Source organism: Chiroxiphia lanceolata, chromosome 5 (genome assembly GCF_009829145.1).
Source record: "Chiroxiphia lanceolata isolate bChiLan1 chromosome 5, bChiLan1.pri, whole genome shotgun sequence".
Classification (NCBI taxonomy): domain Eukaryota; kingdom Metazoa; phylum Chordata; class Aves; order Passeriformes; family Pipridae; genus Chiroxiphia; species Chiroxiphia lanceolata.
Window position 1 is genome coordinate 28949734 of NC_045641.1, and position 26824 is coordinate 28976557.

General features: G+C 37.8%; 1 protein-coding gene across 1 annotated transcript in view; it reads left to right on the plus strand.

Moving 5' to 3' along the window:
• The first annotated feature begins 620 nt into the window (after positions 1-620).
• Positions 621-26824, plus strand: part of CNTN1 (contactin 1) — a 241173-nt gene continuing 214969 nt past the window's right edge. Inside the window, exon 1 of the mRNA XM_032688287.1 lies at positions 621-795. The gene's annotated coding sequence lies outside the window, so the exon portion shown is untranslated. The remainder of the gene's footprint in view (positions 796-26824) is intronic.

Here is a 26824-nt window from a genome sequence, read left to right on the forward strand (position 1 = left end):
ACTGGGTCTGTGACTGTCTGTGTGCCTGTGTTTGTGTGTGACTGTGTGTCTGCGTGACAGTGACTGTCTGTGTGCCTGTGCTTGTGTGCGTCTGTGTGACCGTGTGTCTCCGTGACTGTGACTGTCTGTGTGCTTGCGCCGGTGTGAGAGCGGCAGCCGGTGCCGCACTCGCTCCCTGGACAGCGCGGGGTACTGTTCCACCTGCAGCCATGTGGCATAGCCAGCGGGACGGGCGCGGACGGAGGGATGCTGAGGCCCCGCGCCCCCGGCCCTGCTCACCTTCGCCCCTCCCGCTCTGCGGCGGCGCTTCTCAGCCCGCTCCTCCGCCCACCGCTGCCACCACTGCCGGCCGGTGCGCGCCTCCGCCCCACGACTCTCCTGACTCTCGTTCCACCACACTCCTCCCGCTCTTCAGGAACAGGGGAGAGCAGCCCCTATCCCCGCTCCCTCCCTCGCTCCCACCTCACCTCTCCCCTCTCTCCCTCACCGCCGCGCTCGGGCACGCGCGCTCCCGCTCGCTCGCGCACGAGTGACATCACCCCCGTCCAATCAGCCGCCGCCGCTCCCCGCGCCCCGCTCGGCCCCGCTCGGCCCCGGCGGCCCCGCGCGCGGCCGGGGCGGGGGCGCGCGGGCGGCTGTCAGCCCAGCCCAGCCCAGCCCAGCCGGGCAAGGACGCAGCGAGCCGAGCGGAGCCAGCCGCGCCGAGCCGGGCCGGGCAGGCGAGGGCTCTCCGAGCCGTCCCCGGTGCGCAGCGGAGGCGGGGTGATAGCCCGGCCGTGCGGCGGCACTGCGCAGGTAGGGCACGGCTCGCTCGGCGGCGGGCGCGGCGATGTCGCCCCCCGCCCGCGCTGCGCAGCGGGGTCCGCGTTAGAGCCGGAGGGACAGGGCAGCGCAGCCCGCGGCACCGCGCGGTCCCGGGGAGGGAGCAGCGCCCCGGTGGGTTCCCCAGCTGCGGGCAGTCGCAACTTTCGGGGTGCGGGCGGCGGGGCCCGGGGGGCTGGGGCAGGTGCGGAGCGCGAGGGAGCCCCGAGCCCCGCACGGCCCGCGGGCGGTACCGGAGCCCGGCTCCTGTGCGGCGGTCGGGGCGGCGGCCCGGCACCGGTGGTCGCTGGGCACGGCAGCACTCGGCTCCCGGGCTGCCGAAAGCGGGGCCGCCAGCCCCGGTTAACCCCCGGCGGGTGCCGTCGTCCTGATCGTGGGCTGGCGGGGGGCCGGGATGCTGCCGCAGGGAAAGCCTCGTGCGCCGTTTCCTCTCCGGTTCCTACAGCGCACGTATGGTTTTTGGCAGCGTGTAGAAAAACGCGTCCGTATCTTGGACTTGCAGAGCGTCATTTCAGCACCGCGGTCTGTGCCGGAGCAGCAGCAGCCTCGCGCCGTCCGCTGACTTGTTTGCGTTTTGGATGTGTTTAATGGAGACCGGCTAAAAAGGTGTTGGGTTTTTTTCATTGCACCTTCTTGCAGTAAAAATATTAGCATTTCACGCTATTTCCCCCTTGTAAAATGCTGATTATGCCGGTTTTCAGTGTCGCTTTTTCGTAAATGTCAGCAATTCAGACAGACTGTCATAACACCTGCTGGTGAGGGCAGAGATGCCATTGCTTGAGCTCCGCTAAAGGCATCTGGAGGCACTGAGCCTGTCCGAGGTGCAGCGCCTGAGCCGCACCCGAATGAGGGGCTCTTTAGGAATTGCATCTGCTCTATGAAGCGCTGTTTAATTCTGCTTATAAAACCTGCCAGAGATTATCTATGCAGTTAATCAACTATGCTCCATTTAGTAATGAAAGTAAACTATGACCTCTGAGCTGCGAATGTTTTCAAGTGTTGTATCCTAGCATACTTATATAACAATATTATAATGTAGTTATATTAAAGCACATAAAATATTTAAAGGTTTCTTAGCGGTTTAAAAATAAACCATTATGTAATTACTGGTCTGTACAACTTAGACAAAAACATGCCTTAAAAATGCAGCCCCCTTTGCAGAGGTGACTGTATCAAAGAAGGTGTTAACAAATATACTTTATTTAGTATCATTCTTTTGTATAAAATTACTTGTAAACCAGAAAAATAAAGAACGCAGGACTTGAATTGCATAAGAACAGGGGAAAGCTCTCTGAAAGCACCTGAAGTTATAAAAATTCTCAGTTTTTCTCTTACATGATTAGTATCTTTTAAGTGTCCTTCTTGCACTGCACATACTGTAAAAATCCTTTTGAAAGGATGATCTTCGGCCCATATTGTATAGGTAATAATACTCAACCAAAATTTCTTTAGTAAGACTTTCCTTAATTTTTCCAGAAACTGTTGGTAGTATGAACCTTTTGTTTGGTTGTTCACATTCAAATGTGTGTCATCACCATCAGTTTGTTAGTTTTTGTAGTTGGCATGATAACAAAATATACTTTTTCCGTCCCTAAATTTTGCAAAAAGTAAAAATAACCTAAGCAAAGCACTTCTGTTCTTGTCCATGTTTGTATTATCCTCAATGCTATTCAAAACCAACAAGAGATTTCCAGTTTTACTTCTGACAGATACTAAAAAGTAATGTAGCCTCAGCATAGCTTCACAAGTAATGCAAGAACCTACTTGATTTCACAGAATCTTAAACTGAGTGTCTTAAACACCTGTATAAGAAATCCCACATTATTAAGGTTATGGAACAAAGAGATTTCAAGTGCCTTTTTGAGCATGTCCTTCTGATACAGTTTTAACTACATGATCATATACTATCTTTTTTTTTTCCTACAGGAATCCCTTTCTCATTCACTGCATGGGATAGATGGAGCTCACTTAACACAATTCAGTATTTTTCATTGATCGTTGTGTGAGCCCATGATTTATTTATTCCATGTTACTCAGCTCTGCTTTGAAGACAGAACTGATAACATCTGTATGGGCTTTGCTGAAGTGCTTATCATTATGTGATCAGAATGCGTCACAAAGAATTATTAGTTTATCAAAATCTACCTAAGATGAGACAAGGCTTTTACAGAACAGAGGCACAGAGAGGGTTAGGTGAAAAGTATTTACTCATTTTTCGTGTCCAATTTGAAATATCTACAATTCTTATAAATATTTTTGCTCAAGTTATACCTGCTGTTGTTTTTTGTAGCAGTCCTGGGTGCTCCACATGGGGAAAAAGAGGAATTCACAGTTAATAACAAACTACGGAAATTTTGGGTTAAGTGGTGTGCTTGTATGAGAGTAAGAGGGAGGAATGGGGAGAACTACAGAAGGGAGGACTTTAGTCATTAAAGCCTTTGTGGCATATTACAGAGCCCCTGTCTCTTTTTCTTTCTGCAAGCCCTCCCTCAGTCAGTACACATATTCCTGTTCTTCAGTAGATAAGACAAGAGTCCTGCCTGCATTAGGTTCTGTATCATCTTCATGTGCCTACATGTCCCCTATACTTTCTTAAAATATAGAAGATTAAGGGAATTAAAAAAAAACCCAACAAACAAAAACCTAAGAAAATACAGAAGTTAAATTTTCAGAGTAAATTCCTTTTTGTCTTACTGCATTGGACCTACAGTGGTTATCAAGAGGATTGGAAAAGTTGAATCCTTTGCTAAAGCTCTTGAACTTTCACCATTATGACTGATAGCATTAAGAGAGTGTAGTCCCTTTCATGTACAACAGTGGTAAAGCAGAACAGTATAACTTGTAGTGCATTTGCTCAGATAGTGGAAAAGTAGTTTCAGACTATAGTCCTTTCTGTTCTAGGATTTAGAGAATGTATCGTGGTGGATGAGGGCTGTTGTGACAGTCTTCTGCAAGCACAGTCCTTTTCACGTCACTGTTTCTATTTATCCTAGTGACAGTCTCCTTTTCATCCTGTAGCCAGTCTCAATTTTTCAAGTGTTCCTGGTATTGACCATTCCAAATTTCAGTTTCTTGTCTCAGTCAGTCCTGTCTCTCCTTGCTTTTTACCTGTCAGCATTCCTTCCACTTATTTTTCTTTATTCCTTGGAGCTTCCTTCTGTTAATTTGCCACATCAGTCCATTCTCCAGTCACTTCTTCTGTGCTTTTATTTTTGGCATTTTTTTAAAGTAGAAGACCCTTACTGAAAGAAATAAAAAACCCCCTGTTGTGTTTTTCCTCCATTGCTCCTTTTAAAAATTGAACTCTTGAAGATATTTTTCAATGTGACATGTAGTTTGTTTATATGCACTGGCAGAAAGCAAGGACAGACAGGACACTTTGTCCAAGTTCTAGATAGTTGTAAACATTCGAAATATTGAGCAACCTAAGTAGTCCTAATTATGAAGAGAAATCAGCAATTCTGACTGTAGCACATACTGTATTTCTGCTTAGCTGAGTTTAATGGGTTTCTGTGCTGGCAAATTAAATATATGATGATTTGGGTTTTGTTTGGATTCATCCTGAGTTTATCATTTTATGTTAAAGTTTTGTTATAGCTACTTTAGAGAAATATTTATGAGACTGTGTAAGTCTCTCACTGAATTGAGACCTGGATAAAACTGGTGGAGTTACCACTACACCATAGTCATCATCACTTTGCCCACTCTGGCCTCCAATCGGGAGGCCTGGAGACACACCATCTATAACACTGCTGCTTCCTTTGAGAACGCACGCAGGATCACTCTCGAGCAGAAAAGACAACGCAGAAAGAATCGTGTCCTGCAGAATATACCACCTAAGGAGTCTTTCTGCTGTGCCTTTTGCAATCGGATCTGTCTATCTCGTATTGGCCTCATTAGCCACCAGCGTGCTTGTAACATACATGGATAGAGCCTTCCTAAATCTTCGTTCGTGAAGCCCAGCCATGATGATGATAGTATTTTGTTTACATGAGATAGTCTTTTTGATGTGATACAATAGTATTTGCAATAACTGAGTAGCTCTCATGTCTGAAATGAGGGGCATGGTTGAGCTATGGTTTGCACTACAGACTGAAAATTTAATGTGAGACAGTATGTTAAAATAAAGAAATATAAATATATGTGTTTGACAAGTTCTTTGTATTTCTATAATACTTTTATAATTGACACATAGTGGCCAGATTATACATTGTTACCATGCAAACAAGTTGTCTTGGACATAGATCATGATTTAGTCATGAGATGAGTGATCTTTTTCTAGCTTTATTGGAAACTTCCTGCTTTACCACAGGCAATTCAATTTTCTCCACTTTAACAGGAGTTGAACACAAGCATAACTGTAAGTTGCTGTTGATTCCTGGTCAAGCCAGTATTCAGAGTTGTTATGCATGAACTTAAATTTACTGCTGTATTAGTTTCTGCATGAAATTTGGTTTCTTTTCCATAAAATATGAGTAATGGACTTCAGCTTAATGAGTGCTAAATTTAATTTGTTTGTAAAAATTAAGGAAAGGTGTTTATATGTTCAGTTGAGCATTGGAACAGGTTACTCAGGGAAGTTGTGCAGTTTCTCTCCTTGAAAGTTTTAAAGACAAATAGATAAAGCCCCCAGAAACCAGATTAAACGTCTTCACTGACCCTGCTTTGAGCAGGAGGTTGGGCTGGAAGTCTCTTGACATCCCTTGCAATATGAATTATCCTGTGACATTCGGACATCCCTTACAGCCTGAAATATCCTATAACATTATTCTGTCATTCTCTGTGAGGGGGAAACACCAATATACATTATGAACAGTACTTTCTGAAAGGGGAAGGATAGCTATGCCAGTAGACAAAATATTCAATGCATGAATGAAATATTTGATGTTACAGACTGAATTCCCTTTATAATTTACATTGGTGATTGTATTTAAATGCACTGCTAGATTTGCTATGTTCATTAGGTAGGCTTGATGTTATATTATAGGTCTGTTTTAAGGGAGATAAGTAGCTAAGGGAGATTCAGTAGCTTGGTCTGTTAACCTTGGTATGTTGTAGCAAGTCGTAGTACTTAATCTTCTGTTTCATTGGAAGAAAGGATCCCTTTTATTAATACAGCTGTTTTATATTAAGAAACTTGTATTTTTAATACAAAATCTCATACTCTTAATCTGAATGTAAATATTTAAAACGAACACTGAATGATGCTACGTGGAACAAGCTGTTTATGTTGTATCAGTGTTGTTCTTGTTTAAGGTGCTAATCTTTCTGGGAATGATCAATGCTTGCTGAATGAGGTAGATAACTAATTGCCTTGTCTTAGCAGAGGGATGGGACAATAGAAAACTGGTTCTAACAGATCAGCTGCAAGGAGATGGGAAATTTTGGATTCACCATAACTGGGATAGAAGTCCATTTTAAACTTCTGTGTTCTGTAAAACCAATGAGTTTTTGGAGTTCCTCCTTACAATTCAAGTAATATGTGATGCAGTGATGAAAATGTAATTTCTTGAAGGCTGTCTTGATTTTATGTATATCATAACCTTTCACATATGGTTTTGTTTTTCACAAGGTTTGTTCTTCAGGCTTTTTATATTCTAGAGTAATCACAGTTTAGGAGAAATAAACCAATTTATTTTACTTCTTCTGTGACAAGAGAAACAGCCATATACCATAAATATTTCTGAATGGAAACTTCCTTTTAGGTAACTGTATTTTCAACTAGAATGTGTCCTTTGCCAAATATTATTAGCAAAGTTGTAAAAGTGCCTGCTAGGATAACTTACCTGTTGATAAGGCTTGGTGTTTCTGGAAGTGGGAAGACTCACTGCTGTGAACACTACTGCTGCTGCTAGTAGTACTTTCAGATAAAGCATTTTTTCACTAGGAACATTTTTGACCAAAGCAAAAAGAAAATAAGATAAATGAGAAAGAGCAGCTAGAAATACACATTTTTTGTTTTCTAAATTTCTTCTTCTGAAGAATAAGGCCATCTCTCTTTTGTAGTATTGCCAAAAGCCCAGCTCCCTTTTCATCAGCAGTCTGCAGTTTACTTCTTTTATAAAAATGAACTTTGGAATATTGAACAGCTTCCACTTCAGATTTTCATCATAAAGGAGCTCCAAGGGACACCAGATCTGTTGAAACAGATCTTGGGAAGCCAGGCATTCTGAAACGCTCTTTTTTGCCCCCTTCTTGTTGTTGTCACTTTGTGAACTCAGTCTTTGCTCTGAATTTTTATTTACCTTTTCTCTCTGATTTTTTGTGACCTTTCAATAATTCAAAAAAACTTCAATATATTTTGAAAAAGTACCCAATTCTGCCACCTAAACTAAGTGTAGCCGTGATATCCCTGGAAAACGCATAAAGAGGTCATTGCAATGGCAAAAATTAGTCTACAACTTGACTGTAATAGGTTGTTTTTAAAAGTCACAAATCAAAGATGAAAAACTACTGTGAAAGTTCAGCATTAATTAATCTTTAAATATTATGTATAATTTTGTTTTGATTACTTTAATTTCTTTCTTTTTATATAACACATAAGAACTCTGCCAGCTACTGTAAAACAAGCAAATGAAAACCAAACAAAACTAAAGGATAACTACTGGATCAGTGCCAATGCTGAGTTCCATTCTAAACAACTGGGGTGATAGTTATACTTTGTTTAAACATCTTCCATGTCAGTTTTGCATTAAGTCTTATCAGATGGATACTTTGGTTATGGGTTCTAGTTTTAGATTTATGCTTTTTTTTTAATTTTAGTCACTGTAGGAGAAAAAGTTTATCCTCAGAGTTATGAAGGGAATGCTGAATAAGATCCTAATTTCTTTGGCTCATCGTAATAGTTCACTGCCTCTTTCATTTCTTGGTGTTGATCTGCCTCATTCAAAAGTAGATTTTTGCAAAATTTACTGATGCATTAAATTACAGGAGGTGGTGAATAATTCCTATCACAACCAATTTAACTCATAATTCTTGTCTTTCTATAAAGAGTTTATCTGTGTAAGCGTAGCACTAGCAGTTTAGATGAAGAATTAATTTCCTTTTAAGTAGCTGATATTTACAAAATAAGAAGCTGGAAAGCATCAGCAAAACCTAATTAAAATAATTTTAAAAATTACTTCATGGAAAATATACTTAAGTATCTTATCTGACATATTGACCTTATCCAGTCACTATTACGTTAACTTATATTTGTGTACTCAAACATATCTGTATGCAGGGTCTTTCCCCTCATGCACTCCTGTTTGAAGATAGTGAATTGAAGAAGAAAGTTATGTCTATTAAAAATACTCCAAAAATAATAAAAGGGAAGAGAGGCAGATAATCTCCAGTAGGGTGATATTGAAAAAAATGAGTTTAGAAGTTATTAATTGCATTGTTAAAATGTCAGTGTAAAAACTACTTTGAGTTATTTGCGTTGTATTACTGAAATTAACAAGAAAAAAGTGTACTTACTTGGTAGTGGATGCTTTTTATTCCTGGGGATTTTCTGCCAATATGTGCAAAAAATGAGTCATTACTGGGGGAATTTTCTTGAACTGAAATATTTCTCCCCGTTTCTTCTTGGAAAAATCATTTTGAGTATGAATCAGGAGCAAGACCAATGTAAATTATCCCTCTGGGATAGTGGAGTGGATAATTGTTTTAAAAATATTAAATAGCTTTTTGTTTTTAATGTGATGTTGATCTGTGTTTTATCAGCTAAGAACACTTGAGATAACTAAAGGTTTTTGAGTGAAAAAGACTTGACTGTGTTTTCATTACCAACAAGTTGTAGGTTCCTTTATTAGGCTGTGTGATTACAAAATGGGGCATGGAGGAAAGTGGTATGCTGAGAAGAAGGGTTAATTTGCATTTAGCTGTATAGGTGGGACACAGAAAAAGGTAAATCTGACTAAACTAAGTATTTGTTGTTGTGGAAGTGGGAGATTTTAATCTGCTGCTCAGAATGGCAGAGTCCTACAGAAACTTAAAGACATAAAGAAAGTTTTGTGGTTAAAACAGCCCTAGGTTTGTAATAAAGCACAGCTGTTCCCACTTCCGCTCACATTCTTTTATTGTGATACATTCTGTGGGTTCTCTACAGACTAGCTGACCCAGTCTTAAATGTGGTTGAACCATAAAACCTGTTTTGTCTCATTTCTATGAGATCTTGCTTGAAGCGTTCAAAAGATATAAAGACTTTTTTTCCTTCAGAGTGGTTAACTCCAGTCCAATGTGATGTTTGTATCTGAAGTTACAGCAGCTTCGTGTAATTCAGACCTTGTCTGTGCAGGTACTGAAAGGAAGCACAGAGGTTTGGGAGTTTATTTTATTTTATTTATTTTTTACTAGGACAACTCTGAAATAACTATACTTATTATTATTATAAGTACATTACCATATACTTACATATTACCTCAGTTTTATTTACATTCATGTAGCAGGCTTCTGTGACCTACTGAATATTTTTAGCTGATCTACCCTGGCAGTGCTGCTACCATAGTATTTAAACTGACAGTGATTACATAAAGCCTGCAAATAGGCACTAAGGTTTCCCATATGTAGGTTGGGATTTTTTTTTTTAATTTATTTTTTTTTTTTAGTTTTTAAAAAACAACAACCAAAACCAGCAAACATCAAGCACTCCGGTACTGGTGTGACAAGAAAAGAAGGGAGAGAGTGGAAGGAATATATGTGCCTTTTTGGCCACTGTCAAAGGAATTATAATATACCACATAAACCAATGAAAACAGGTCAGAATTTACTGCTGTGTTGTTATTTAATACTACCAAAGCACCTACGTATTTTATGTAACAAAACTAATCAACTTTCAGATATTCTTTGCAGACCAACTTGAAGAAGAACCAGTGGATTAATATAAGCACAGTAAAGGATATATAGCACCTTGAAATGTAATTTTTATTTCATCAGTTTAGCACCTGTCTCTAGGGTCCCTTGCTCAGGTTAGCACTCTTGTAGGTAGAACTATTTTGATACTTGTTTGTGACTGAACTAAAGCACTCCAAACATACAGGATAATCTTGGCCTATTTTTCAAGGATTTTCATGATTAATGAGCTATTAATCTTTTTTTATAGATACCAAATCCCTTTATAAATGTTTCCAAATAAAGGTAATCTTTCTTATTTGGCATATTATACATATTTTTGCATGCATTTGTGACTTAACTATGTATAATTGGACCATTTTGAGGGAGGAGTTGTATTCTACCAATTAATTTCTCTTTCAATATGTGGGGAGGTGGGGGCACTTACAAGGTTGAGCTTTTGAGTTGCAAAGTTTTGCCTTATTGCATGTAGATAAGTAGAGACATCTGTATTCAAGTTTTTCAGTCAGTCAGATCAAGGAGGCTGCTTTAGAAGACAGCTGAAAGCAGTGAAGGAATCCTTCACAAATTTTAAGTCATTATCCAGAATTTTAGGTTTAAATGTTTAATCAGTGCAGTGTGATATGAAAGCAGAAATATTTGTTGCAGACTTTTAGAAATATTCTCTCAGGGTTTTACAGAGAGTTGCAAGTAGTGTTTTGGTTAGATTTCTTTTTTTTTAATTCTGACTGCAGAAGTGAATAAAAACATTACTGTGTCTCTTTTTTCTCTGTTGGTCTAGTGACAGTTGGCAGGTGCTGGCTTCCAGTAAGTGAGAGTTTTTAAGTTGCACAGCTTGGTAATTGGCATAGAAATTTAGTAAGAAAATTGCCTCCTTCTCTTATGCTACAATACAGGCTTTCTAAGACAAGTTATTTTTCTCTTCCAGAGAAAATCAGCCATTATTAAATTTTCTCAAAGAAAGAGTGCATACATGTAGGCAGCATGAGGAAGAAGTACTTGTCCTCCAAAGGGCTTGTGTCACTAAAAGCCGACAGCTCAGTCTCACCTATATTTTTGAAAACCAATGTAAGAATGTTTGGAAGTTGAAGTGGATGCCAGTTGGGAAAAACTTTAGGGATACCTCTGTGAAATGAGTGGCAAAAGATAATACTGTACAAGGAAAAAAGTTGTCAATCTGCATTTACACAGAGAATGGCTTCTTTCCCCCCTCATTAAAAATAACATTTCTAAAGTGTGCATATGAAAATATGATTCTTTACTCCTTCATTTTTCTTTCACTTCTTTGGTTATTTAGTTTTTTTGTTTGTTTGCTTGCTTTTGGTTTGGTTGTTTTTTTTTTAATGGAGCAAAGTGCAGTGAAGGGTGAGTTGTTTTGTGAGATATTACTGCTGAATGTATTTTGCTTTTAACAGTTTTTGAAGATTGTTTCAGTGTGTATGGGTACAAATCATAGTGCACTTAAAGCAAGAATTACAGAATTCACAGATATCTGTCATTCTGTGAGACTTGTAGAGTCCCTTCATGCATCAGATACCAGATCTGAGCTGATCATGTCTTATAGTTTGTAGTATCTTTTCTTCTTAATAAAAACCCAAAACCCCATTTATTTGAGTATATTGTTGGAGACAAATTGTCTAAAGAACAAGACCACATGTTGAAAAAAATACATTATTCTGCAGGGTAGTGTGTGTCAGGGTGAGCAGGAGATTGGTCCTGATCTCGTTTAGAGCATCTAAACATGTTTGTAAATTCTCTTTTCCGTGATAGGGGAGTGAGTCAGAGAAAGGTATTCCAATGAAAATGTATTAGAATCACTTTTATTAATTAATCTGTTATTATGAATAGAATAAGTGTTATTAAAAGCAGATAACTATTTGTATGGTATATTTGCTTATTTCCTCCCGCTGTTCTCACCCCCACAGGCACACACTATCACACAGACACTGCAACACACGCGTCACTCCCAGTCCAGCCCAGCTGTTCACTCACCAGGGATCTGCACTGGTGTGAGTGTGGCCTCTAGGCAGGTGTGCAGAGAGTCCCTCACAGGTCCCAGGTTTCCTCAGCAGCACATGCAGAACTGGTGTCTCTGAACTGCTGCCACTGGCGCCTTGGATATGGACTGAGCTACACAGCCCCCTCGCTGGCACTGGCATGGCCTGGTGGCCTTACACATGCTCAGCATGCTCTGAGTCTTTCATTCTTGAAGATACAGCAGGACAACAAATCTCCATACCTTGTTAGTCTTTGACAGACATTTACACCTTCTCAACACATACGTTTGTCTTTTTAGTTTGCTCTTTTCTCCTGCCTGTCACTTGTCCACACTTACAGCTTCCATTTACAGAAACTTCCAGCAATACGGCTTTTATGACAACACAAGTCTTCTACTGGTACTTTATCGTGAAACTGCAGTGGGATATCATTGACCTGTGAAACACTTTTCTCAACTTTCTTTCTATCTTTTATATTTGGAATTTAACTGTAATCAGTTTGAATTTTGAAATTTCTTTTCATATTCTGATTTACTTCTATGGAGGTTTTGTTATTTGTTCCAACTGGGTGCAAGTTCAGTTCCATTTTCCAATTCTTATAAAAATAGTAACAAAAATGACAATTTTATCCAACTTTTGTTATGCAATTCCAGTGAGAACGTATGTATTATAACCAAGTGAACTATTTCTGCAGAAGTAGTCGTCTTTCTTTCAAGATTGTCCTTCCCCTTTCTCAATCCCAAATATTATTTTTTACCTTTTACCAGAGTTCCGTAATTCAAATTTCTGCCGTTGAAGCTCGTTTTACAGCGAAACTTTCCAGTTGATGTTGAAACTGGAGAGAAGTTAGATCTAGTGGTTTCCTATAACTTTAAGGTATGTTGCACCCTCTGCAGGTTTTGTAATTCCAAAAACTTTATGGATTTCCACTGTGATTAACTGGTTAGTAGGTCCGACACTTAATCACAAGTGTGGAAGTGTGCATTGGGAATAATTTAGCTGGGGAGTAGCACTGACATAAAACTGTTTTTAATGAGCTTTATCTGCAGACAACTTTGAAGATGAGAAGTAATTTACATAACATTTTATTTTGCCCACAAAGGTTTTATTAATTCAGCTTTTTAGCTGCTATAATTGGACATCTTTCCAAGTACTATTTGTTCACTGCAAGTAAGATGAAAAGATCTGACCTGTAAATGTGAAGAGCGCCACAATTACTATTCTGTCAATGCTATTCAATATTTTTCTATCAAATACTTTTACTACCTAAAGTTATTTCCATATATTATATTTCTACATGCCTGAACAATATTTGAACCCTCTCCTAATGGGATTCCCTTTATAATCTACTGTCGTAGTTGCTTGGAGGTCACTCCAGGTATCTTCGTAGATTCTTAAGCACTATATATAGTGTTGGCATTATACAGAAATTGTTGCCAAATCCCTCTGAAATTGTTGGGTTAACAGAACCCTCTAACACTGCATTTTTAGTGATAGAAAGCAAGGCATTACTTTATTCACAGCTCTGGGGTGCATCTTTGGGCAACAAAATCTTGGCCTCCACACAGATGCAGATTCTAAACTTTTTTACCTATTTATTCATTTTTAACAAATTAATGTTCATCGATTCTAAATTACATAATTTTCTTTCATTAATTAATATTCTATTGGTCGTGGATTTCTCTCTTTCTATGCTAATTAGTCTATATTTTTAGTCTTTTTAGTATCTTTTTCCTCTGGTAGGGACTTTCTAACTCATTACTAAGTCTTTTTAGCAGTTCCTTTATCTTCTGGTTTCTGCAAAATATCTTTGTGGTCCGTAAATTCTGTATTCCAGATGTCCAACTTCAACAATAAATCTTTCTTTCCCAGACTTTGTTTATTGGCACATATCCAGGTTAGCTTAACAAAGTTTACAGTTTCAGTACTTTTTCCAAACTGTGTTCTCACAATGGCAGCTTATGTTAAATTCTACTGAATGCTAGCTAGAAGTGATGTAAGACCTAACACACCACTTACGATTAATTAAAACAGCTAACTGAAAGGTTAATTAAAACCATTAAAAAAATTAGAAAAGTTATATAATTTCCGGCAAACTTGTAATATCCCATCAGATGATCTCTGAGTTTTCTCATGTAGTACTCTATTACTTTCCATGGATAGATATGTAGAACAAGGATGAAATCGTTTATCATTCTGCAAAAGCCATTTAACTGTCTCTATGTTGATTTGTCTGCAAATGGAATGACTGTATTTGAAGAAGAATTTTTTAAATACTGCTTATGATCCAATACTTTTCATTTCTGAGGCTTCCTAAAGGCATGTCAAATACTTAAGAATGCCGGTAAATTTAGGTTCTACTTTTCACCTCTGAAAAAAGCTGAATTTCTTGTCAGTTGGCAATAGACATCAAGCTAGTTGGATTTACCACTTTAGAAGACAGGTATGTTATGCCTCTGCTTTTTGGTGTCTGTGGGTGCTTAGTATTTTATATATCCTTTTGATATAGACTAAAACATAGAGTGATGTTTTAATTTAATTTCAAGATTCTTAATTACCTGAACATTTCATTTGGCTCTGATATGTACCTTCGAGCATATTGGCTGCAGATTGTTTGCTTGATGGCTTCCCTATATGGGGTTGTCAATTTCATGTGATGAACAGCTCAGTAATTTTGGAGGCATTCCATACTTTTAACTGTACAGTGAATTGGAATCCCATTAATTATTAATTAAAAAAAATGTAGTTCAGGTTCTTTAGGATTCACTAAACTATTTTTAAATGGCATGTTTATAATTCCAAATCTAGTAATAATTTTTTAAGAACCAACAAGTAAATTAGACAATTAGATTTAATGAAATTTAAATAAAAGCTGTGTTCTCTCAGGAACTTAGTATCTGTGTCTGTCATATTTTGAGTTTTATTTTTGTTCCGAATGATTATGCTAATGTAACTAAACAATTTGAATTTGTCACCACTGTTACCATAGACATCTTAAGAATAAGTATTTGAATACTTCAGATTGTAGTAAATAAAAAAAAAATTATGTTTATTATTTTAGATCCATAGAATCATTGAGGTTGGAAAAGACCTTTAAGATCGTCAAGTCCAACCATAAACATAACACAGCCAAGTTCATCACTGAGCCATGTCCATAAGTATACATTTTAAGTATCTCCAGGGATGGTGGCACAATCGCTTCCCTGGGGAGCCTGTTCCAGTGCTTGACAACTCTTTTGGTGAAGACATATACCCAATGTAAACCTCCTAAATGAGACCACTTCCTCTTGTTCTATTGCTTGTTACATAGGAGAAGAGACTTGACACCCACCTTGTTACAGGTAGTCAGGTAGTTCTCAGCAGTAAGGTCTCCCCTCAGCCTCCTTTTCTCCAGGCTAAACATCCCCAGCTCCCTCAGTCACTCCTCGTAGGACTTCTGCTCCAGATCCTTCACCAGCTTTATTACCCTTCTCTGGACACACTCCTGCACCTCAATGTCTTTCTTGCAGTGAGAAACCCCAAACTGAACACAGAATTTGAGGTGCAGCCTCACCAGTGCTGAGCACAGGGGGACAATCACTGCCCTGGGCCTGCTGGCCACACTATCGCTGATACAGGCCACGATGCCATTGGTCTTCATACTACTAAAGACTGAGGCAAGATAGGCATTAAGTAATTCAGCCTTTTCCTCATCCTTTGTCACTGTTTCTGCTCACATCCAGTAAAGGATAGAGAGTCTCCTTAACCCTCCTTTCGTTGCTGATGTATTTATAGAAACAGTAGGCTGCCAAAAGGCCATGTAAACAATGCTTAACTAAAGCTACTGTGATATTCAGGAAAAAATAAAGCTATTGTTATTTTGTGATAGCTGCTTTATATTTAATAGTTCTTGCTTTCCAAAATAGTTAAAATTAGGGATACCAAATAGTACCTGTGTTCCCCTAAACTCTGTGATGTGTAAACATAATGCTGAATATATATTTGGGAGCAGGGAGGGAATAGTTGTGTTGGTAAACTTAATTTTTGTATAGTTTTGCAGTATTTTTGAGCTTCAGTTGCTGTAATGGAATTCCTCATTTTAGTGTAGTCATTTTGTTTTCTTCTCAATCTTTTCATATGAGCTATGAATTTCAAAGATTTTTGTTCTCATTTTGGCCATCATAAAGATGCAGAAATTGAATTTATAGAGAGGTATAGTGCCATATTTTCAAATTGCATGCTCAGATTATTTGTTCGTTTGGAATAGAATTCAGTATGTTTTTTATAAATGAGTAGGCTTTGGGGTGGAAAAAGTAAAGCATTTTCAACATGTTTCACTCCTTATTTCATGTCTCGTTGAATTAGCTTGAATATTAGTAGATCAAGGGAATGAATGATATCCCAGATGATTTAATCTGTTGTTTCCCACAGAGGCAATATATTATATTTTGAAAAAAAGCAGGGAGTAATTATATATATTTTTGGTAGATGAGGTCTTGAAAAGTTTGAAGTTGCTTTCTCCAACTTTAAAAATAATCACCTTAACTATGTCTTGGGTTTATTAAATAGCAGTGGGTTAGGACAAGATTTCTAACACTCTTCTAGTGAATGATCAGTTATTCAGTGTAATACTTTATATAAGGAGAAGTGAAGAAGAAGGTGACAGAGAATAATTTTTGTGTAATCCTGCAAAAGACTGTTTTTTCCCTTCCTTTGAGTGTTTAATTTATTTTTTTATTGTGATCAAACAAAACTATGCCAACCTCTTTTTCTCAAAATGTCAACCTCCTTGCAATTTAATGTTTTTTCAGTATTTTAATGGAAGTACCTGATTGCACCTTTTAATTTGGAAGAGCTCAGAGTCCTTGGCTGGAACAAAAGAAACCACTTTCAGGAAAATCTGGAAGAACACACTGACCCTACAAGTACTGTCTGAACAGTGCAAATCTCAATGGTCCTTTGACAGCAAGTTCCCTTGAAACTATTTGGCAGTGTCATTTATCTCCTTTCAACTGCCTAGTTTAGCTCACAGACACGAAGTCTCACCAGATAATCCTTAAAAGACAGTGGTATTTGTTATCTTTCTGAGCAGTGTTCTATCTCCTGTGAAACCATTAGATGCAGGTTTCTGGTCCTTGTATGAGTGATATACCAAGTAATGTCCTTATAGATGTTTGCATGGCCGATTGTTAGCATGCTATTTTTGTTGATGTATTGTATTTTAGATGTATTTTTTTCCCTTTTTTTTTCCCCAGTACTTCAAGATGTTGAAAGGTGTAAGCACAGTCAAAAAATAGAACAAAGTTTGAAAAATTATCATAGATGCAAATGAGGAGGAAATCTATTGAATTTCATTGCCTGATGACAAGAAGGTCTATTTCAGTTTAAAGCAGTAAGTAATGCTGCAGGTTTGGGTTTGTGTTTTTTTTTTTTTTTTAGAATATTCATTATGTTTAATTTTGAAGAAGTTTTATGTTCTGTTTTGGGATTTTGGTAGCTGTTCAGACACGAATATTCTCTATCGACACATTCAGACAGATGGTTGTCCTGTACAATATGTACAAGGATGTTCTTTTCTCAGGGACTGAATTTCAGCTTTGACTGTTAAGACTTGGGGATTATGTTCATTTTCCCTCTCTGATTCAGGCACTGATGTAGCCCCTGGAGAGTAGTCTTCTGGTTATCATTAGAGGCAGTAAATGAAATCTGTAAGATGGAAGAAGTAGGTCATGGTTTATGTTCTGGTTTTCAGTTTATCACTAAATGGAGTAATAGAAAAGCCAGTGCATATTGAAACCTCAAGGTATGGGCTATTGGTGCTGGTACTGTCATGAGGTGGAGTTTGACAGGTTAAATATTTGCATGATTGGATTTCATGAGAAAAGAGATGATGATTATCATCCCTCCCAGAATGCTTAAATTATTTTTTTGGTACAAGTAAATTTGAGTAAGCCATCTGAAAAACCAACAGTCTACAAGTCCTGAGGCACAAACCATCTTCTGTTGAATCAAAATGGATGCATTATAATGTTATTAAAATATTTTACTTAAATTTTAAATTCCTTTTGAGTATTTGTGTGGAAGGTTTGGAAATTTATTCAACCTGTGTTTTAATAAAAGGGAAGGTAATAGGTTTGATCTTGTTTCAGTTCCTTAAAAATACATTCTGTTCTGTCTGAGAACTGAGAGTTTCTCAGTATTCTGTTTATTCCATTTATTTCTGAGTGTTCTGTTTACACACTACTCTTCGTGGGTTCCTGTAGACTTTAGCAAGAAGTGCCATAAAATTTTAAAGTAAAACATTAATAAAAATTAGTTGACTGAAAAAAATAGTGAGTTATTCCCATCTTTGTCATAGTGATAGCTTAAAGTTTTATTTGGGAAGACAAAGGTGTAAGGAAAAGATGATCAGAGGAGTATTTGACGAATACGCTTTTCACATACTGAAGTTTTAGCTGTACAAAAGATAGTAATCACACATTTGCTCATTTTAGGTAAATGTGAATGTATGTTATTAATGACTTTGAAATTTCAATCATTCCAGTTTTTATAATTTAGAACTCTTAAGTATTTTCATTTGTCATTCTCCATCTGTGGATGCAGGTAGCAGTCATCTCAGATAAACAGATGTATTTTCACCAATTATATTGTCAACTAGCAAAGAGAGAATTTACTAATATGTACTGGTTTTGCATGGCCAGGTTTTGATACTGGAGGGCTATAGGGGTGGCTGCTGTGAGAAGCTGCCAGAAGCTTCCCCTATGTCCAACAGAGCCAATGCCAGCCTTCAAGACAGACCTGCTGCTGGCTGTGGCCAAGCCCATCAGTGACTCTTCATTACCCTTCTCTGATTTGACTGGTAATAAATTAATCTGAATTCCCCAAGCTGAGTCTGTGTTTCCTGTGATGGTAATTGGTGAATGATCTCTTCACGTCCGTATCTCAACCCAGCAAGCCTTTCCAGCTGAGGAGGGGATGGAGGTCAACACACCATATAAACTAACAGTCATATCAGCTAATTTTCTGTCTGATCACCCAAAGTGATCTTAGAATCAAAAAACAATAACGGAAGCTTGTTTGAGTGGAAAAAAATAAATTTTAGGATTAAAAAAAAAAAAAAAAGACTTCTGCATACCTCTTATTCTGTGTTCCAGCATAGAGAGCAAGCAAACATCTGTTCTAAACCATAAGGGAATGGTGAAACAATGTTGGTTTGTATTCTTCTAGTTGGTTTTCTTTATTTGTTTACATTTTTTGGATGTGCGTATCTGAGTTATCACTTTGTGCTTGTTATAAAAGTATTGTTTTGTCATACTGTTAAACTAGAAGTTATGTCAGTTACTAGAAGTGATGTATTGCAGTATTAGTGTACTGATTACAGACCACTAATGGACAGAAGTTTGTTATTTTTTATCACACATAAATGCAAGAGATTAAAATAGACATGCTTCCTGATGAAATTCTGAGCATGTCAGCATGACAGCGTGCCTTGCTTTGAGCTGAACCTGCTGTTTTGAATAGTTGGAGAAAATGATCCCGTAATAATATCACTTTCTTTTTAAATAAAATAATAAGATTATGGGTTAAAAGCTCATGTTACTGACATTTTCCTCTGTCTGAGAATAGTTATGATTTGTAGTTACAATTTCTGTTTCAAATTAAAAGCTGCTGATCTGCCTCAAAAAATGGAAGAGTGCAGACTCTTCAGTGGTTTGTTAAATGCTGCTCTGCCATATGCAACTGTAACAATTGACTTTAATAAGTAGCCCTGTCTTCTGGCCTTTATCTTGTAGAGTATCTGATGAACCAATTTTTTCATGTTTCCTTTGAGAAATATTTAACCTGAGATTCAGCCTGTCTTCTCTGATCTGCTGTAAGATATCAGTACATAGCTTGGACCTACCCCTTGCCTTGCTGGTAATTCACGCTCTGGGAGGCTATGAGAAAGCTTTCAGGAAATGGGATGAACTCTCAGAGGTGTTTCAGGAGAGAGCGTACCAGGGACTTTGTTTTTAAGGAAGATGCCTGTGGGATCTAAATTTTGCGACAGTAGAGCATAGGGCATATTCCTGGGAAACTTCTAGGAACAGTTTGACTACTTCAATCTTACATGAAATGACAGTTTCTCGTCATGGAAGTACAGTTCTCTAATATTTGTGGAAGTCTCAGCTCCTTCAAAGGCACCAGAAGCAAGTCTTTACAAAAATGGTTGTGTTTTGTTGGTTTTTTTAATACCCTATATGTGAATAGCACGCTGTTTGAATCATTCCCAAGAATTGCCATGTAAACTATATACCTTATAAATTTCCTGTAAACTGCCTTATTTTTGTCAGCTCTTATATACAGTGATTACTAAAAAAAATTTTAAAAAAATCGTGAAGCTAGTCAAGCGTTGATGAATAAGTGCGGAAGGAAGAATGACAAATTTCTGCAAGTGGAGGGAATGGTGTTATATATGAGGGTAACCTTGGCTCCTCCCAGCTGTTCTGTCTGTAGGCTGACCAAATGAAGCAGCACCTGACTCTCCTGAGCAGTCTGAGCAGGGTGCAATGGCCAGGAGCCCCCGAGAGTGGGTGGGTGTGGGCTTCTGGAGCGATGCCCTCCTCCTGGGGTCCATAATAAACCGACTCTGAATGAGGGGCTGTAGTCTTCTCTTAAGTGATACCACTTCCATTCTTTCGAACTGGTTTCCTGTTCGTTATGATAGTCTCATTCATGTGAAAAGAATCTAACTTCTGTGCACCTATTTCCACTTGTGGGATTTTTGGGGGAAATGAAGTGAAAAGTGATGCGAAGTTAGATCTGTGTAACTTGGTGGGCTCAGCCTCTCTTAAGGTTAGAGTGTTGTTATACCTGTCCTTGAATCTCTTGTGTTCTGAGCAGTTCCAATGGCACCTTTCCAGTAGTACTGTGAAAGAAAAATTCCTTCAGGGTGAAAACTCTTCTCTAATGGTTGCCATGGAAATGGAGAACTGAGTGAATATATGGCTTAATATCTCAGTTACATGTAAATGTTCTGCAACCTTGTCTGCCTTATCATTTAGGAGAAATATTGATTCTCTAACCATCAGTGCTTTCAGCTGCATTATAGATTATATTTGAGACAATCCTTTAATGCAGAAAAATGGGTATCTATTTGAATAAATGGTTTGGTTTCATAGAGTCCTGCTGGCTGTTCAAGATTTTAGTAGGCAATGTTGTTTTTCTGTTGTTGTTGCATTAGGTGCATTTTTTAGTTTGATATAATCAATGCTTTAAATACTGTACTAATATCCAGGGTCTATTACTATTTTTTTTCCCTGTCATAGCCCCTGTGACATTTCTAGTAAAACAGATTCCTCAAGTGCATTCCAGAGAATCTGTAAGACAGGAGATACAGCAAAATTGATCATAATTGCCTCAATATGCTGCTTGTTATTAGTGGAGGCAAATTATTCCGGTGTATTCTGGTCAGGTAGATGAGTCACAGTGCAGTGTTGAAATGTCAAATTCCTCCATCCATGAGAGAATTAAACTTTTTCTGGAAAAATGCTATGTTAAACTTGACTTAATGTCAACCGGTTTATCTTTAACAAAAGCAAGTATTATACCACATTTAATTATTTTTTAATGTGGTGCGACTTCATGACCACTAGCAGTATAATACTGATCTTCTGAAAGTCTTTCCCCATTTCTGTGGAGTCACTAACATGGAATGTGACCTTCTAAAGATAATTCTAGTATTATCAATTTCTATGTGGAACAAATTTTTAACAATATATTTTTATTTTATTCTGGCACACATCTTTTCACTTTGTTCAATAGCAATGTAAATGTACTCTTACATTGAAAGAAAAAATTGCATAAAAACCCAAACTATTCTTATTTGTTATATCTAAGTTTTGTTTTATAATTGGATTTATTTATTTAAGTGCATCTGCATTTACATGGAAGATTGCAGTGTTTCCATTCAGCATGCCAGCTCCTAACCATTGCACCCCTCTCCAACAAGAGCCTAGTGAGTGAGTCTTCATTGTTTTGTCCATAAGTTTGGCTAAAGTTGAAGGAAAGTACTTTTAAGAAGTATCTCAAAATATTAGTTTATTTTGCTTTGCTGATAGCTGAAAGCATAGCTTGATTCCAGTAATATTTATTAGTGATTCTTCTTTCTAACATTTATTTTTTCGTTTTGCTGTGGAAAGACCAAAAGGACTATTGTGTTTTAAGTGACATTTTGTGATTAAAAATATATTCTCTTCTAAATATGTGACTGTGGGTGAAAGTTAATGTCAACAGAGAAGGAAGTCTGGGACCAAAAACAAACACTTTTGTACCTTGAGAACAGTACATATGATAATGTCGTGTACACAAAGCACAGTGACTGGTGTGGGCATCCTGATGTGTTGTTATTTAGATATATCTATATATCAGGATATGAATAATAGATATATAGTTCTTAGTTGATAATGTTCATTCTTTGTAATGGTGTTGATGTTAGTAATTCAAATGTTAGCTCCTTTTTTGTATGAGCTAAGAATTCACGTTGCCACTCTATGCTTGTCATATGAAAATTGCATGTTATTCTTTCCAGATGCTGTATAGCTTTAAGGCAGTCTTGGCACTGTCAGCCAGAGCATCTCCATTTTCAAGTGCAATAACTGTACTGAGGCAAGGTGGATATCATACAAAGTCAGTTAGCATCTGTTGGGTGCAGTTCCTCTGATGAACACAGGAAGAGGAGCATTTTAATATTACCAATGAGATTAGACAAAAGTCTGAGTGACCAAAGAAAATGGTGAGCTTTTATATGGAATAAAATTTAAGTTTCACAAATAACATCTAGATCTAAACTCTAGGTGCTACCAATGATCAGTTAGAATAAGAAACTGTTAATCGCATGATTTTTTAAATACTGCTTCTACCTGCTGTGTAAATGTGTAGGGGTAATACACAGTCTTCATACCTCTTGCTGGAGTTGATCTTAGAAACACTTGCTCTATATCTGAGCTATGCTAATCAAAGAGAGGCAATATTCAGCTGCCTGTCCTCCTAACTTGTTAGAAGGGTTTCTTTCTGGGACATGCAGAAACAACCCTGAGCATAGTTCAGGACTTATTATGGTGCTGAACCATATTCCAGGAGAGAGTTTGTGCCTGCTTGGCTCTGCTGTATACAGTGTTGAAGTAGCGTGGATATGGGCTGTGGCAGTGGAACTCTTATGTCAGGTAATATGGTTCAGAACATCTTCAATTTCCTAGTGTATACATAGCTGTAATAATGTAGAGTAACTTGAAGGACATAAAAAGGTTAATAAGACTAGCAGGTATTTTATTAATTAACCAGATATTTAGGAAAAGTGATGCATGTATTTGAAGGTCTGGAAAATCTAATTTTACTCTGGAAAACTTTTGTTGGTAACTAGGCCCTACATTATTCTACAGAAGACATTCCCTTGGGTTCATTAGCTTATAAATCCATATGTAATATAATGAACCACCTGTGATTGCCTCAAGTTAAGGGCCGAGGCAGAGCAATTTCTCTAATTCCAGACAAAATATCTGAGCCCTCGTGAATGTGGATTCATCTGTGCTAACAGCCTGCTATTAATGTTTCTCTTTGGGAGTTTGTCCTGAAGCCGAAGAAAGTTGTAGTGACTCACTGTGGATTGACTCCACAGATGACACCAGCAGTTCCTCTTTCCCAAGGCAGATCGTTCTGTGAATAGCAGAACTTGGTTTCTGATTCAAGAGGAAGAAGTGTGTTTGAAGAAGAAGGTTTTTGAATTGTACTTTTGCTTCTGACCTAACCACCTCTTTAATTACCCAGTGACACTGCCAAAGTGATTTACAGAGCCATGACACATAATGAACTGTGATATCAACATATGTGACAAAATCAAAATCCATATCACAAAAATAGTCATGTCAACAAATCGAGATGAGTGGTAGAGTTCTAATACGTGAGGAACTGCGGTGCATACAACAAGGAAACACTTCCTTTATAAGAAATAGTTGTGATAGTTGATTAAGAGACTATATTCAGGGGCAGCAAGGGAATATATTCTGTATGGGTAGATCAGTAACTATACTGATCATGTTTCTTTCAGTGTTTAGATTCAGTGAGATTGATGGCCAGTTAAGGCAAAATGGCACATTGCAGGCTATGAGAAAAAAGTATCCTTTTGATCTGGATGGACTCACATCTCTTTTCTCAGCACAGTCTGAGACTGCATCGTGCATTCTTAATATTCTCCCAGCTCAAACAAAATTTAGCTCATTGACCACATGCTGGTCATAAGATTTATGCATATATTTGTGGATAAAATAGAGTTGCATTTGGTCATTTAATTCCAGTTCAATTTCTAATTCTTCCCTCCACACCCACACAGCCCCCTCCCTGCCTTCCCTCAGTTCTCTAATTCAGTAATTTATTTCAAAGTCTGTCATTCACTCTGCTTACTATCCTGGAAATGTCTAGCTCCTAGAGAGCTACAGGTGGTGATCCTTTTAATTTAGGAAGTTGTCATCCTAGTTTTGGGAAAAAAATTCGAAACAAACTAAATCCTGCTGAAACTCAGGACACTATAGGTGCATAAGAACAGGTGCGTATTCCACTGTCAGAAGCATTATTTTTAGCATTCATAAACATGCATGAGCTAACTTTAAATTCACTTAATTGGGTTAATTTCTAAGAAGACAATCTAGGAGAATGGGGCTAAACAATAGCTGCAAAGGGCTCCTGGGCAATTATTCTTGAGCAATTAACCTATAATTTCTTCCACGCTACCACACTTATACAATTGTCAACACTGCACCTAGATAGTGTAAATATACCACAATAATAATTTTGCATAAATCACTTAAGTAGATTTAGAAATGGTACAATAAAATCAAAGCATCAGTTTGTTATGAAGGGATGTCTTTTAGCCAGAGCAGACTGGTGGCATTTTTGCCATGAACTTATACTTTTGTTTTGTCTTCATCTGCAGTTCAGGATAACAACTGTAGTATCTGGGACAGATGCACTCGGGAATCTTGTTGGCATACACTAATATTAAGGAGACACATCCTGTTAGTCTGCAGGATCTTGCCTAAGAAAAATTTTGTAATAACAAGGTTCCAGGCTTTGTCATTATTTCATGCAAGCCTCACCCACTAACACACACCTCTCCTTCGTGTATCTGTGGAGTGGTTTTATTTTTTTCCCCATTCAGTTCAGGGTAAATAATTCCCATATCCCACTAAACTGTTTAACTGTGTCATTAATTTTATGAAGTGGATGTTGATTTGAAAGCAGTGTCAGCATACAGGTATCATAAAGTAGGTCGCACTAACCTTTACACTTTTTTAGGATAAAAAGATTTTCTAAAGCAATGACCTTGAAGCCTATGTTTGAACAAAGACTACTCAAGGAGGCCTAATGTAACTGGTACTAAAGAAAAATGATGCATTTTTGTTCATTGGGAAATTGTTCCACAGTGTAACATTTTTTTAAAAGAAAGCACTAGCATTTTAAAACAGGTAAAACATCAGATGTGCTTATGAAGAATCCCTAAGTTCCCTAAAATAAGCCATTTGCTCACAGCAGGTGAGAGAATGAAAAAGGGTAGGAAAGTCAAAGAGGATAAGAAACAACACAGGCACCAGCGATAGATGTTTTCAGTGTATTAGTTCCTGTTAATTTCATCACCAGTTGTATTAGATGCCCTGCTTTATTGCTGAAGTGTCAATATTTTATTATTTTGTGAACTGGTTGATGTTTATTGTATCTTTTGAGTTGAGAAACAGGTGTCATAAAATACCTTAGCCTTGCTGTGCATTTAATTTTTGTACCATTTATTGGTGTTTCTGCAGAGCTAAATGTCTTAGTGAAGTGGAACATTAGATTACCTAATTAAGTATTTCAAAGGGATACGTGCTAAAAATAAAACTGGTGGCAGCAATTCACTGTTCTCAGTAGTTATAAATGTGTAAAATATAGAACACAACTTCAGACCTCTACTTGAATAGGATTTATTTTAAGACCTTTATTTACAGCCTGCATCATCGAGGGAGTATTTCAGTGATTTTTTTCAGAACTGGCTCAAGCCCAGTAATGACCGAACCACTTACGATATCCCAACACTTTAATTGTCAATTATCTTGTTTTTTATGTGGCCTTCAATTTTTAACTGGATACTTTACAGAATGAGAGGCATGGGAATAGTGGTTATCCCTTCTAGAAATATGATTTGCCAGTGTATTGCATGCAGGAGTCATGGCACAACATGGCTCTCAGAGGACTCCGTGACATTTGTTTGCCAGCAGTGATAATACTGTCCATTGTAGTTTTGTTGACAATCAGTAGAGTGATTATGGATTTATCTGATGCTGTAGAAATGTGTGACACATTGACAGCTGCAAAAATTATTTAATTTTGACTCCATACAAGCATACAACTAAGTGCTTATTAATAAAGCAACATTTATAAAATAAATATTATGATGACACTCCACCCACAAAAGTGTAATTCATGTTTCTTGGAAAAGAATGATGAATCAGGAATTTCATCACATGACAAAACCCATTAGAAAATGATGATGCAGGTAGATTAATATGACTAGTGTTTTTGTTGATTTAATACGATTTAAAGTTTGCTAATCCTGTGAAAATGTGATTGTTTCCTTCAATTAGGGAGAGCTTCATTAATGGTATTTAATACTCCATAAATCTATTAAATGAAAGAGCTTTAGGATTTCCTTAACAGAGAAGAAATATGATGTGCTGTGTGTTGAAATATTACTACTTAAATAGCAGTAATTCCAAAGTTACTATGAAACTTAAATCATTGGATGGGCACTGTTAAAAGGAAGAATGTGTGTGCATGTGTGGGAGTATGTTCATATGAACATCTGAACATGAATTAGAAAAAGGACACCTCATTACTCTTTACAACTATATGAATGGAGGTTGTAGCAAGGTGTGTGTCATCAGTCTCTTCTCCCAGGTAACAAGTGAAAGGACAGGAGGAAATGGCCTTAAGTTGCACCAGGGGAGGTTTAGATTGGATATTGGGAAAATTTCTTCACTGAAGAAGTTGTTAAGCATTGGGGCAGGCTGCCTAGGGACAGACTTATAGATGTGGCACTTAGGGACAGGGTGTGCTGGGTTAACGGTTGGACTCAATGATCTTGAAGGTCTTTTCGAACTTAAATAATACTGATACTGGGGGCCCTC